The sequence below is a fragment of the Piliocolobus tephrosceles genome, chromosome 4, assembly GCF_002776525.5.
Source record: "Piliocolobus tephrosceles isolate RC106 chromosome 4, ASM277652v3, whole genome shotgun sequence".
Taxonomy (NCBI): Eukaryota; Metazoa; Chordata; class Mammalia; order Primates; family Cercopithecidae; genus Piliocolobus; species Piliocolobus tephrosceles.
The window spans coordinates 10,937,541-10,953,515 of record NC_045437.1 but is presented as its reverse complement, the minus strand read 5'-3'; the positions used below and the strand labels follow the sequence as shown (position 1 = coordinate 10,953,515).

General features: G+C 38.7%; 1 protein-coding gene across 6 annotated transcripts in view; it reads left to right on the top strand.

Annotated features, from left to right (window-relative positions):
• Positions 1–15,975, top strand: part of CTNND2 (catenin delta 2) — a 933,747-nt gene that overhangs the window by 349,227 nt on the left and 568,545 nt on the right. The window lies entirely within an intron of this gene.

The following is a 15,975-nucleotide window of genomic DNA, read 5'->3' as shown; positions in this document are numbered from 1 at the left end:
GTGACTCACGCCCTCTTTCTAACTTGATGACCTTGCCATCCCCATGACTCTATCCTGAATTGCATCATCAATTCCATCACTGCACTCAGAGTCCATTAGTGAATATCAGTCACATGACCTCTCATCGATGGAAGTGGGTCAGGGTCCTGGGGTCAGCAGCCACTCTGCAGAAGCAGGAACATGAGTTTGGTGGACTCTTAGCCACCTGCTGCCACACAAGAATAAAAATATCTTTGTATTCATTGCTCCAAAATACTTTATCTTTGTAAGAGTATAACTTTGTAATTGGAGCATTTTGTATTGGAGTCACATGCTATTAAACTTTTAACATTGCTTAGTTTTTTTTGTTTTTTTTTTTTCTTTAAGTAGAAAACACTGCACTCTCTGTTGTTAAGCAGGGTTAACCACGTGGATGGAATATTATTTTCCATTATAAAACCTTATCTAGGATATGTGGAAGCATCTGCCTCTGCATCCAAATGTATATGTTGCTGCAAGTAAGTACATCATGGTGTTTTAAACTCATCACAGACTTGCCTCAAACATCCAGACCAACCAAAGCAGGATGGATAATGAAAACGAAAAGTAAACTGTGTTCACTTGAAGTTGGTTTTATAAGTTGGACTAATTGAAGATGGCGAATTTAGGGAGAGAGAAAAATAATAATTTTAAGTGTATTTTTGCTTTACTACATCTAATTTTGTACATATGAGGAGCTTGCTGTTAAAGCTGAACATCTCCTGAAAAGCTAAGCCTGCTAGATTTTATAGGTCCATACACACCATTGAATTGATGTCGAGTTTGCTTTGAATTCTCTTGTTTCACTATTGGTCTGTTTTCCTTTTCAATTCATGTTCCTAATCTTTCTGCGTGACATTTTTCCATGTTGTACACCTTTTACGTGGTTTCCCCCAACCCCAGCCCCTGATAGGAACAGGTCTAGGGAACTATGTAGTAACCTGTGCATCAATTTCCAATTCCTGATTGGATTGTAAATGGACCTGACCAGACTGTGAGTATCAGGGCTCTTACTCTGGAGGATATGAAATAAGCAACCCAAAATCTGTGACATAAAATAGTGGGTGCTTGGCGATGGTGGCCATAGTGGCTTGTGTGCTTGTGGAAGACTCTGTGGTAACAGTGAGCCTCCCAACAGAGCCTCCCAATGGAGAAGCCAATTGCCCTGAAAGTCAATGAAAGCAATATAGTTTTCATTAGGCCGGCTTCCTAATGTATATTTCATGTATATTGCATTCATGAAATTACCTGATACCTTCTTAAAAACTGTCCTCTTTCCTCATTTGATTTGATTCATGTCAAGTTGGTTTCATTTATTACATCCAAAGTGTCTTGAATAAAATACGTCAGTTAATTCCAAGGTAGACAGAAAAATGATACCATGACAACTTTTGATTCTTTACACTGTGTCTTGTATGTCTAGCTCACAGCTTATGATATATCATCAATAAATCTGTCTTAAATCTGTGCTAAATAATAGCGTTGAGTGACGATGACACTGTCTAATTATTTCCCTTTGCTATATACAATATCAGTCTTCATCAAGCTTAATTATTTTGTATTTTGAAAATCTCTAATGTATGAATTTGCATTTGTGTAATACAAGCAATTTACTGATACTTCTCTGGAGAACAGCTGATGCACAGCATAACTTCCACTGTTTGTTTGTCATAACCTACTTGTTTGCTTGGCTTCAGAAATGCAGCTTTAGGAATTCAAGTTTTCTTAAAGGTGATAGACTCCCCTAGTTAGCACATCAAAAGGGATATTTAAACAAAAATAGAGTATCAACAATTTTTTTTAAAAAAGAGGGCTATTTTAAAAGTCTGCTAATTTCGGCATTGATTCATACCTCTTGATACCAGGGAGTGAGTAAAAGAGTTTCTTAGGGGAAATGAAACAAAATCAAGTCACAATTGCCAGACGTATTTTTATATAACAGGTAGAAATGACTAATAAATATGCTTGGGTTTTACTCTGACTTTAATGATGGTAGGAATTGTGCCATCTGATTCCCAAGATCTCTCCCCCCGCCCCCTTTTTTTTTTTTTTTTTTGAGATGGAGTCTTGCTCTGTTGCTCAGGCTGGAATGCAGCTGTGACACGATCTCGGCTCACCACAACCTCCCCTTCCTGGGTTCAAGGTATTCTCCTGCCTCAGCCTCCCGAGCAGCTGGTGCACCACCACACTCAGCTAATTTTTAGAAATATTTTTGGTAGAGACAGGGTTTCACCATGTTGGCCAGGCTGGTCTTGAACTCCTGACCTCAAATGATCACCTGCCTTGACCCCCCAAAGTGCTGCACCTGGCCAAAGATCCCTTTCTAGGTAGTCACATCAACATTTCAACTTTTAAAAAAAGTATCAGTATGCATTTGTAATACAAGTCAACTTCCTAACAGTCCATCCAGTAGTACAGGAGGGTGCTAGGAGTTTGGGGGACAGACAATCTGGAGATCTTTATTGTTGCAGCAGATCAGCTTCTGCATCCACCTCTCTAGGTTATAACTCCCTGAAAATGGGAACGTTGTGTTCTCTTCATCTCTTCACAGACTTGCGTAAACATCCGCATGCATATCATAGTTTCCAGAATTCAGACCATTTAGTGATTATCTAAGGGTTCTGACTCATCTGGAAAGAAGTTATTGGTGCTTTTTATTACAGCTAAAAGGTTTACTTTGTACCTTATCTCATTTCTGTCTTGGCTTTTTCACCCAAAACCTATTTTCGGATCAAAGAGCTGTTAGATTCTTCATCTTTCCTACAAATAGAGATTTTGGTTTCGTATTTTCTCCGTGATTCCCAAGAACTGTGCAGACCTGAGGCAGGAACATTATACACATGTTGCTTTTTTATGTAGGGTCATGATCAAGTCCTGCTTTATTTAAGATGATAATCAAGTCCCTCTTGGTAGTAGCTACCCCAGACCTCTGGCCAGTACCAAGATCTGGCTCATGCCCAGCCCAAGGCCCATTCCTGAGGCTCTAGGCCTGTCAATGAGGTGTTATCTGGCAGCTTAATGAGCCATCCAGTCCTCATCCAGGTTGAGGCTCCTGTCTGGAGACCTGCCTGAGTCCCTGCCCTTGTCGTACTCTGTTAACCCTGTAACAGCATTCAGACTCATCCCTCTGTATTCAGCTCAAGTCCATCCTCTACATGGTGTGAGATAGATCTGCAGGATACAAAAACCAGAACCGTATCTGTGAAGGATCCTTCCTTCCTTCTGCAGTTCTTTGAATGCATGATGATTTCTCATCTCAGAACCTGTGATGCTTTCTTCCTAGAATATCCTCCCTCTTTAGCATGGTTACCTCTGCCTATGGATTCAGTGACCCAGCTCAGAGCTCATGTCCTTCTGAATGTCTTCTTGATCAGCGCAGGCTGGACTGTTTCTCTTCGGCAGTGGTTGTAACGTCACAAAGTGTTGGAGAAGGGGTGGGGCTAACACTCCATTGACTTTTCTGTAAGTGCTCTGCCACAGGATATTTTAACCTTCAGTCAAAGAATGGGTGGGGATTTCTCCAAGTGTTAATGAAAATTTAAGGGCACCTAAATAGATGCCTATTCATATTCCTTAATTTCCGTAGGCATCAGTAACATAATGGTAGAGAAATGGAATTCAGATCACAGTTAGACCCCTCTTACGAGCATCTCCTAAAGGGGACTTGACTCTAGAAAGATTTATGATTGACAATCAGGGTAATTTATGACAATAGCAACAATTATGAGGAGTGTGACCAACAGTTAGACCTATCTATGGACTGCTTCTAAATGAGACATAACTCTTAGAACACTTACACTGATGAGAATGATGAGGATTTGTGACAATAATAACAATTATAAAGAGTGAGGCAAACAGTTCCTGAGTTTTTCCTGCAGGCTAGTACTCTTCGAAGAATTGTACATGTTGCCTCATTTCATGCTTATGTTAACCCTTTCAGTTAAGTGTCATCATCGTCTCCACTTTGTCAATGAGGAAGCCACGGCAGAGCAAGACAGGAAGAATGGGTCCTTTCGAGGACGTGGAGGAGTCCGGCAATGTGGGCCACATTGAACAAAGCAGGTGGAGGCTGCAAGGGACAGGGGAATCAGACCCAGCGTGAGGGTGACCATCCCTGCAGATGGCCTCTGCAGCTGGGTCACTGGTAGTCTCAGGGCTTTGCTGAGGTAACTTCTCTAGCAGAGCTGACACTGGACATCCCATATAGGGAGGGAGCTAGCTCTACTTGTCAGTTGTCCAGCAGTGAGGATGCAGACTGTAGCCCAAGGACAGCAGAGTACAGCTGCCACTGAAGGAGAGAGATGGTGACAACAGCAAGCTGCAGAGAAGCAGGTGGCTGTTCTGATTACATGCACCATGCCCTTGTGCACCCTCAGCCACTCCTGGAAGGCACTGATGGAGAGAAGGACCTCAGAAGGCTGGGCAGGCAGACAGGATATCATAGCGTGGATACTTGGGGTGCTCTGACCTTTGCGATTCCTCCAGGTAAGACCTGGCTATAGAAGATAGAACAACAACCATGTTGTTATTCAGGGGATCACAGTTTAAAACATCGTGCTAAATTCATTTTATGTGGTATAAGTGGAGAGCATAGAATATTGGACTGAAATGGACTTGAGCAGTGGAGACATTTATTGTCTCAGCCTTAGTTAACATGAAGCCTGAAGGTAGACAGGGTTCTTTTCTTTAGGTGTCTCAATGGTGCCATGACCCTAAGTCAACCTCTCTGTGAGTCCCCAAGCATTCACCTGATGGTTGTAAGGCACCATGATCTCACTTGTGAGCATGCAGAGCTGGAAAGGAGGGAAGGGACTTACCTCCTATCTCTGTGTCTCCCACAATCCTCCCCCCCCCGACACATGTATAAATATATACACATACACATATAGAGCTATATAGTATATTAATTATATAATTAATGATATGTAATATGAAAATATATGAAAAATGTTTCCCAGAGGGCCTCACATGGCCAGCCATACCCTGGGGGATCTTGTAAATTCCAGACTCATCTGCAATGGTTTTGCACAATGATGCCCAAACCAAATCACACGTTTGGTAGCCAGAAAACGGAGTGGTAGTGATGCTAGTGTAGAACCTAACAGCTCCCAATTACGTGTTACCTATTTAGTCTACACAACCACTTGCAAGGTAAGTATTCTCACATCACATAGATGAGGAAACAGGCTTAGATGTTAAATAACTTCACCAGTGCCGCAAGTGCATAGCTGGGATCGAGACCTCAGTCACAGGTTCCAAACTCCATGTTCTTCCACTCTAAGCTATAGGTTGACCCTGATCCTGACCACCTGGGCCCCGCCCAGCACCTGTGTATACCTGCCAATATATTCCCACAGGCCAGTGGCTTATGCCTGTGATCTCAACGCTTTGGGAGACCAACATAGGTGGATTGCTTCAGCCCAGGATGTCAAGACTAGCCTGGGCAACATGGTGAAACTCCATCTCTCCAAAAAAATACAAAAAATTAGCCTTGAGTGGTGATGCTCTCCTGTAGTTCCAGCTATGCTGGAGGCTAAGTTGGGAAGATCGCTTGAGTCCGAGAGGTCAAGGCTGCAGTGAGCTAATATTGTGCCACCGCTGCACTCCAGCCTGGGCGACAGAGTGAGACCTTGTCACATACATACACACACACACACTTGTTTCTCACAGACAAACTATTGCCATTATCTGCATCTGCATTTAGGTAAATGTCTCTTTTCCTTGACTGTGAGCCCTTTCCGGACGTGATCTTGACATGTTCATTCCTGTATCCCCTGCACCAAGGTGGTACCTGCTGCCATGGAACTTTTCCTCAGTAAATGTTTGTTAATTGAGGAAATGATAACTGAAAATTTCCAAAATGTAATCTTGAGATTTGTACCATTTTCCATTAAACATTGCTTCTGAAAGTAACCAATTTCACTATGGATTTCCAGATTTATGGATTTCAGTCACCTCCCCCTTTGTTAATTATTGAAATAATTCCTCTGTCTTTTTTTTGGAAATCACGTCTTAATATTTTTGCCAATGGGCAGCAACCTGTGCCCTTCCTAAAGAAAATGAACTGTTCTTTGGAATTTTCAGCTAGGCTAGTACCATCCTGGATTATCAAGAGATTCCAAATGTGTATGTCTCTTCAATTACTCCCTCATTCCCAGCATGGTTTCAAGGGTTATTAGCTGGAAGAAAATTCGTTGCTGTTTGAGGTAGGCAGAATTCTAAGGTGTCCAGCAAGGTTCCCATCATCACTTGGTTTTCGCAGACTGTATAATCCCAGGAACGTAAAATAGGAAGGAGCCTCATTCTCCTAATTAGGTTATTTTAATAGCACGGTTGACTTTAAGAAAGGTAGATTATCTGGGTGGGTCTGACCTAATCACACAAACTCTTTAAATCTGGGTCTGGAGGTCAGCGACAAAGGAAAATTTAGAAATTCCATTCGAAGCTAGAGAGTTTTGACATGAGATAAATCATCTGGTGCTGGCTTTGAAGATGGAGGGGCTTTGTGGGCTAGCAGTGCAGATGGCATCTACATGCTGAGGAGGATCCTGAACTCACAGCCTGCAAGAAAACCAGAACCTCAGTCCGATGGCCCAAAGAATTGAATTCAGACAATAACTTGCATGAACTTGAAAGGGGATGATTCCCCAGAACCTGCAGAAGAGAAAGTAGCCCTGTAGAAATTTTGACGATGGCCTTGTAAAACTCTGAACAGAGAACCCTGCCAAGTCTGACTTGACAAAACTTATAAAACTGTTAGCTAAAACAATGAATGTTGCTGTTGGTGATTGGTTATGCAATGATAGAAAAGTAATACAATGCTTTGTAATCGATCATGTTAGATATATATTACAAAAAGCTGAATTATATAAGTTTTTGAGAGAAAATAAATTTTATTCTGTGACAATATTTATTCCCATCAAAAGTTTAATACGTATACCCTATTTTATTTTTCAAGCATATATGCATGCGTTTATACTCAAAAGCTAATCTGTAGCTTTGATTCTGAGAAGTGGAAGAATTTGAATCTGGAGTGGAGTGGTGGTTTACTGTGGAATAAGGACAACTAAATAAAGCAATCATCTTTAGCCTCACCATTCTTATTACATAGATTCACAAGATGTTGATTGTTGTTAGCTACACCTAAAAAGATAAAACATAATAAATATTAACAGTTGCTTGCTCCACATAAGGAATTGCTTTCTTTCCTTCCCATCTTTGAACTAGTGAACTTTTTGCAAAGACGTTTCCACCAAAGTCTGCCGTACTTTGGAGATCAGGGTGCAAAAGGAATATATGTTATAAATACTATCAAAGGCCATTCTCCCTATTAGCTAAATTTCAAGAGCCCAAATGCCAACAGTTCTCTAACTAGAGTCTAAAAATCTTTTCCACGTATGCAAAAATGTCAAACTTATTTTAGGGAAGATGCTGATTTCCAGTTAATATATTAATAGTTAACAGTATTCAGTGGAGAAACAGAAGCCAGTGGTCACATACATTTTGTAAGAATGAAATTTATTTCTTCAAAAGTGTGATTAGTGTGAATTTTCATGAGAAAATAAATAATATAGGAATGTAATTGTTTCACAAAGTAAGACATTTTGTAGTTTCATCTTCTGCAGGATGCAATATTGAAATAATTCAATATTATTTTTTAAATAAATAAATAATTTGCCAAAATATTTATTTTTGGAAACCAGACATATATTGAAGAATCTGCTTTTTACTGTTTACCAACCATAGCCATAGGAATTTCTATCCTTACCACAGTGAGTACACATTTGCCAGCTGGAAAAAAAAACAGATTGCTTTTGGATCATTTTTTTGGAAATTTTTTATTAAATATAATTTCTATTTTAAAATTAGGGAGTAACTGTTAGTTTCCATGCTAAGAAAAAAACATTTCTCATGAGGCTGAATTATTACTGCTCCAATAAAGTTATACTGATTTATTTAAACAAGACAATTAGCTTATTGAATTGTCATTCAGAATTAACATTGCAGTAGTCATTTCCAAAGTCTTTGAGAATGTCTGCTTCACTACAAAACCAGAAAAACAAATTAGAGGGACTGTAGACATATTTTGGAGACTTCTCAGCATTGCCAGTTTTGTTTTTTTCCAAAAGTTTTTCTGTCTTTGTTTTCTTCCAATTTAAATTCCAAAGCAGAACCTTCCCTCACAAATATTCCTAATTCAAAAGTCTGCTTATGAATCATTGTTCTTCTTTGTCATAACCCCTTTATTCTTTCACATTTTTTTAAATTTTATTTTAATTCTAACCTCATGTAGTTTGCCTTTTAATGCTGAAATTATTCCTCTAAGATTCCCTCTTGTAGTTTTTCCTTTTTCCTCACAAAGCAAGAGGGATATTCTAAAATACTTTCTGGATCCTCAAGATTCATCTCCATGCTTCCCAAGCACCAAATTTCTGGTCAGGTTTTCATTCTCTTTCTCCTCCCAAAGAGCAGGAGCATTTATAGCCATTGCTCCTTTAACAGGGAAGCTCCTTTTCCTCTAAACTTCTCTTTTTTTGTAGTCATCAGCCCTCTGAGCCTTTCTCATCTAGCCAAGAGTCCAAGGTCACTCTACTGAGCCGTGTCTATATAGTACGCCAGCTTTCTTTGATCTCCTAATCCTGAAGCAAAATGTACGAACTGGATTAAAGCTGCTGCTTCCTATACTAGACTTTGTTGAGCCTTGTCAACTGCTAGAACTCGGGGCCTGTTTCTCCTCCATTTCCTTGGCTAGTCTGTAAGTAATTTCTCCAGGATGGGGACGACAAGCATATGCCAAACCAGTGGCCAGCACATAGCAACTGTTCAACCAGTGCAGAGTGAATAAATGAATGAACAAACCAATGAAAATACAGTAATTTTATTGCTGTTTCTTATCTCATTGGCATTGTTTTGGCAAAATCACCGGTCTTATTAATCTTAAGTATTTCTATCTTAATATGTTCCAGAGTACATATTAGCTATTGTGTTATTCATTTTTCTATATAGCATATACATTTTATATGTATTATATATTTAGATGTATTTTATACATATAATTTATGTATACAATACATTAAATAGTATATATTATTCTGACCTTGCTAAGTCACAGTATTACATTTTGATATTCATTGTAGTTAATTTTCATGAAAATATCTACTTGTTAATGTGGTATCTGGGATTCCAGGGCCAGATAACTTGATGTCCTCCGAATGTGGAACTATGGTTGACTTAGTCTCATACTTTCACTCTGATCTTAAGAAAAGGATGATAGTAGTTCTAACAATAGTAATGACAGTAATAATTTTAATAATAACAATTTCAGTGTTTGTTGAGCAGTTTCCCTAGGCCAGGCACAAAATTAAATGGGTTGGATAGATTATGCCATGTCATCCTCATGAACCCTTTAGGTCTTAGGTCTTATTGTTTTTTGTTTTTTGTTTTTTTGTTGTTGTTGTTGTTGTTGTTGTTTTGAGACGGAGTCTCGCTCTGTCGCCCAGGCTGGAGTGCAGTGGCCGGATCTCAGCTCACTGCAAGCTCCGCCTCCTGGATTTACGCCATTCTCCTGCCTCGGCCTCCCGAGTAGCTGGAACTACAGGCGCCCGCCACCTCGCCCGGCTAATTTTTTGTATTTTTTAATAGAGACGGGGTTTCACCGTGTTAGCCAGGGTGGTCTCGATTTCCTGTCCTCGTGATCTGCCCGCCTCGGCCTCCCAAAGTGCTGGGATTACAAGCTTGAGCCACCGCACTCGGCCAGGTCTTATTGTTTTTATTTTGTAGATAAGAACATTGAGATATAGAGAAAAAGAATCACTTTCTACAAATTCAATGGTGTCTAGATACTGATTTCAGAATCTAGGCATCTGTACTCCCCAAGCACATGCATTAAAATGTCACACCACAAGACTGCCATTCAGTCTAACACAGTATCTTGAATTGTGTTGTAAATAGCCATCTAAATGTGTCTTGTCTGTTTTCACCCTAGGGATGCAAACATTCTTGAATTGATATTCTGCTTCTTTTCCTTTCCATATACTGCAGTGATTATAGTTGTTTTGAGATTCCTCATCACGATATGTTTCTCAGATTTATTTTTATGCAAATTAAGAGGATAAAAGTATATATTATCATTAGTATAAATACCTTCATATTAACTCTTGCAAATTGCCAGTTGACAAATTATACTAATATTCTTGTCTATAAAATACCAGTCATATATTAAGCATAAGATTGTTCTAAATTTATTTGAGAATAATAAATAGTCAGCTATTTTAAGAATTTGATGTGGGGCCTTAGAAAGGTTGAATACTTTATGGTTATAATTATTTGATGTATTTCTTATATCAATTACTGTATCTTAATGCTTTTATATCCATTTTGAAGTGTGCTTTCTTACTAAATGTTATCTTACTTCAAAAAGCTAGTAATAATTTTACATCTAAAAACAATCCGTATAACAAATTTTATTTAGAAGAATTGCAGTTATAAACAGATGTTTTACAAAAACTAACTCTAATGAATTTTGAAATTAATATTCTGATCAGTAGAGAACTGGAGATCTTTATGAATTTATTTAGAGTTGAAAATTCTTTATATTTTCTCTTATTCTTAGAGCTTTTTCAGACTCATAGATCCAAAACATGGAGTTTCTAATTCCATAAATGATAGCTAAATCTCATCGTTGTGTTTTTATGATAGTTCCTAGCTTTGCCTTGAAATATAGTCATAATTTCTCTTATATTTATTTCTTCCATCTATAAAAATGGGGATAAGGCTCTTCTATAAATTTGCGATGGCTAAGTGAGAAATGTAAGTCAACCGTCTCACATACTAACTGTTACAAGTGAATCACATATATTTTCCCTTTTTGATGAATATACAGAAAATCTTTCATTGAAGTCCCTTTTCTAATTTTTCTACAGACGATTGTAAAATTGTTCCTCTCACTGTGGGCTAAAAAGATGTATCACAGTAGTACCATGTTTGTCTCCTTCATAATATAGACTAGACAACCACACAGAAATTGACAAGATGAGATGGAAGAAAGCTTAAATCAATTTCCCTTTCACGCAGGCCACCTTAATAGGTCTCCATACCCACTGCTGGAACTGAAGATGAGATTCTCAATATTGTGTAATAGTAAAAAGAAGAGCGATAGTGCAATAATAACGCATGTATAATCAGAAATGCATAATAAATTTATAGAAGCCAGTGACTCTTTGAATGATATTCTTCAAACAGCAAATAGCAAGAGATGAACAGATTGCCCAAATCATGCATGCTTATTCCTCTCTCTGCTGTAAGTGTATAAATATGATGAGGAGTAGAAAGGCATTTGTGTCTCCATCATATCCACTCTATCTTCCTTCAGATGCTGAGAGTCCAAAAGCTTTTACCAAGATACGTGTTCATATTTGTTTGTTTGTTTATGGTCATTATAGAACATTGGAAACCAGTGATATTTCAGCCAAAAAATTAACAATGAGCATTTGATGTACTCAAGAGGAAAGTCAGCTGAAATGTCAGCCATCAATCTTGGGATGACTACAGCTTGTTGACCACCATGAACATGATTCCAAGTGTTCAAATTATGAGGATGGAAAAGGAAGGAGGGTATAGCAGAAAGAGTGTTGTAGTGAGTACTAGAAGATTGTGGTCTTGGCAGCAACACATTTAAGGTGTGACTTTAAGGCAGTCATTTGGATTTCTGTGTCTTAGTTTCGCTCACCTGTAAATTAGGACACAAGAAGAGCCTTGGTTTTTCCCAGTGACCCACTCTGGTGCTGTTCATCTGAATATTTTTGGATGGGGACATTAATTAAACTTGAGTAAAACAGTAATGAGATTTAGTACTTTCAAGGAAAGCAGATGAATTATCTATAGATTTATTTAGCTTCTCTATCTCCTTTTAGGTGAAGGCATGAACTTTATATGAGGGTGAACACAATTTAAAAGAAGTTCATAAGTATATCGTAAGTTGCCTCATATGGTCTGGATGTTTTCCAGTTTGACTAAAACTTGAGCTAAAGATAAGGAACTTGAATAGTGTTTCACACTGAGGGATACCTTGGAGTGGGCCTTTTAAGAAATAATGGTTGGTTCCATTAAAAGAAAATATGCTTATGTAGTATTCCCAGGGGCTTAATGTGTTAGAGTGATCCTTGTTCTTCAGGGATGACTATGATGTGGCTCTTGCCCTCTGGGGTTTTACTATCAAATAAAGACAGAAGCAGCAGGGCAAGTGGCTCAGGTTCAGGTTCAGCACATTGGGAGGCCAAGGTCAGGGGATCACGTGAGGCCAGGATCACTTGAGGTCAGGGGGATCACTTGAAGCCAGGGGATCACTTGAGGCCAGGAGTTCAAGACCAGCCTGGGCAACACGGCAAAACCTCATCTCTGTCTAAAATGTGAAAAACGCCCGGCACGGTGGCTCACACCTATAATCCCAGCAGTTTGGGGGGCTGAGGTGGGCAGATATTTGAGGCCGGTAGTTCGAGACCAGCCTGACCAACATGATGAAACCCTGTGTCTACTAAAACTACAAAAAAAAATTATCTGGGTGTGGAGGCGGGCGCCTGTGATCCCAGCTACTGGGGAGGCTGAGGCAGGAGAATTGCTTGAATCTGGGAGGCGGAGGTTGCAGTGAGCCAAGATTGTGCCATTGCACTTCCAGCCTGTGTAACAAGAGCGAAACTCCATCTCAAAAACAAACAAAACCAAAAAATACCTGGATGTGGTGGCATGCACCTGTGGTTCCCAGCTACTCCAGAGGCTGAGGTGGGAGGAAGAGTTTGCAGTGAGTTATAATTGCACCACTGCACTCCAGCTTGGGTAACAGAGTGAGACCCCATCTCAGAAACAAAACAAAACAAAACAAAACAAAACAAAAAAGGCATAAATATGCTAAAACATGATAAAATATATTGCTGCTATGAAAAAAACAGTAAGTGGTACTGGGGTTGGTTCACAGAGGGATATTTCTTTGTCAGGGATGCAAAACATTGGCAGGGAAAGAAATGGGGTAAAGGTGTTGCTCAGAGGGAAAGACAATCAAAAGACCCAAAAGACAAGCCGCTGTTTGGGATCAGTGTTGTTGAAATGGAGTCGATGGGGTATGCCAGTGTTGGGTAAGGATGGAGACCGAGTATAACCATTCTTTGAGCGGCCATGTGCTGCACATCCAGCTAGAGACTTTACATGTTGCTGAGTAGTCAATAGAGTATCCAAGGGAGGGATGGAAGTCCAGGGAGGCTGGTCCACAGTGCAAGTTAGAGAGGGTGGCCTTACCCAGGAGGTAGGTCAGAAAAATTTCACCCAAGGTAACGAGTGCTTCCAGAGGCTGCAGAGCTAGGACTGAGAAGATCTGGAGACTCACTTGTGTCAAACAAAGGACACAGAGCAGGATTGGGAAGCTATTACTTACTTCAAAAAATCCTTTAACAAAACATTTGGTGGGCTAATCCAATATTGTGGGCTTAACTTTTACCACAACCATTCCCCATTTTCAACAAGAACTCTTTGATTTTTAAATGATTTTCATCCTATGTGAATGTATTCTAATTATCTTTTATCCAGAAGAAACTGTCATGGAATTTTATATTTCAGAGTTTGCTGTGTTAGCAGCAGGCAGCGAAGAAGTCACCTAATTAGTTGACAGTAACGCTGTATTCATAAGCCCCAGTCTTCTCACACATCTGTTTGATTAGTACCTCAAGAGCTGAGGAAGTTTAAAAATTGTCACGCATTGTTGCTTTGTCTTATGCACTTATTAGAAAATGGGATTCTCAGCAAGATTTTATTGAAAAGATCTGTCCAAGGCATTGACTGCCAACTTTCCTCGGAATTTAGCAATTAACCTTCTCTCCCTAATGTGGGAATGATGGCATCCACCTGCTGGGAACTCCTTGTCATTTTGACATATCTCATTTAAGGTAAAGAGTTTAATTCTGTCTTTTGGACTCACGTATTGTTTGTCATATCATAAATGCCCAACAAATTCTGACACTCTAATTTAAAGAGGTAGCTAGGGTGGTGGTGAAAACAACGGAGTTTGGAACCATAAACTTTGAGATTTGAATCTCACCTCTGCATATTACTAATGATGTGTAATTGGAAAGTATTCTGGTAAACCCCATTTACCTATCTGTAAATTTGGGAGAATAACACTTAACTCAGAAATTTGTTATAAGCATTAATGTAGATGTGTTTTCAAACAATTAGCTAGTATTAGGGACTGAGAAAGTATTCCATACATGTGGGCTCTTCCTCTTCTTAAATAATTAATTGATTTAGATAAACATCTTTATGACATGTTACGCGCATGAGTAGATAGGAAATGCCCTGATCTTTACAGATACATTATTCACTTATGGCTTTCCTTCTTTCTCTTATTTAGCAGATGATAATGATGTCTTTAGTTAGCTAAAGACAAGTATTGGAGCTATTGCCAAAGAACACCAGAGTACAGCAGTGTTCTTAAATTAATATGTAGTCATATGTGTATGGTAACGTAGCTGTGATACATGAAGGTATCACACTCCTTAGGACACAGTCTCATCACCTTGAAAATGGTATTGCCCTCAGGTGGCTCAAGGCCCCCGCATTTTGGTCTATGTTCTACTACCAATAAGCTTCATTTAATTCCCTGGTAACCTGGTACTAGAAAAGAATTTTACCTAGGAGAGTAATGTGGGAATAGAGAAAATCCTCAGTGTTACCCAACCGTTGGAATTGTTTGAATATGTTTAAAGCCTGTGGATATTTGGGGGATTATGGAAATGTATGACATTCTGCAGGATTTACATCTGAAATCTGGAATATGCCTGTGGCAGGTGAGTGGATGCTGGAGTCAGCCAATCAAGGACAACTCTATAGGAGTGTGAGTTTGTGCTATCCTCTGCTCTGATGGGAAGGAGGGTCAAATCTCATTCCTTCATCCATTCCTTTGTTTATTCAACACATAAATTGTGGATGTACTATGTGTTACACAATGTTGCAGACGCTGTATATAATGTTACAGACACTGAATATAGATCCGGATAAGAAAAACTGCCTGCCCTCAAGCAACCTATAGTCTTTATGCTACCTTAAATGCATACCTTAGCAGGGATGGTAGCAAGACCTTGCCCAGGTTAAAAATGCCTTCCTACGAATCTATAACAAAACGTATATCAAGCTAACCCTCCTGAGCATGACAGGGCAATTAATACTAAGATAAAACAGCAAGTGCAAGATCAAAATTTAAGAGAAGAAATTAAATTTAAAATAACTCTCTTCTAGTTAAACTACCTTTTGGGGTAGGGATGCAGAAGTGCATTTTAAGCTTCAACTGGACCCTTTCAAACAGTTATTATGTTTGGCTAGTGAACTAGCATTCCAGAGGGAGAAAATTAATCAGAATTTAGTTTTATATTCAAATCTTAGAATCAGAACACAGAAATAATAAACTAATAAAGAAATAAAGCTCCATAGAATATTTAAAACATTTAAAGAGATATTGACAACTACAACATAAGGGAATTTTAAGAAACAAAATGTAAAGAAACTAGTGGTTTTTCTGTTAAAGGATTGGATTTGCCGTTTTACACAGAAGATTTAACTTCCTTCATTATTCCTGAGGAAAATTGTTATATTTTATGTCAGAAAAGTACAAAACCAAATATATCTCTGAGGTGTTAATTGGACACAATGATAAGATACTTCCAAATAAAAGTATTATGTTGTACTGAAGTTCATCATAGACTATTTTTAAAATGTTGTCATTGATTAATAAGGCTCTAATTATAAAGCAAAGAGAATTTGTTTTGAGATTTTGCTATACAAATATAATTTTCAGAAACATATTTTAAGATAGTAGCATACATAATGAAATCTATATGTACAATTGCAAATATGTAGTATTTGCAAATTCATGGTTTTAAAAAATGCTATAACTCTGTTGAAGAAGTAGAATTTGAC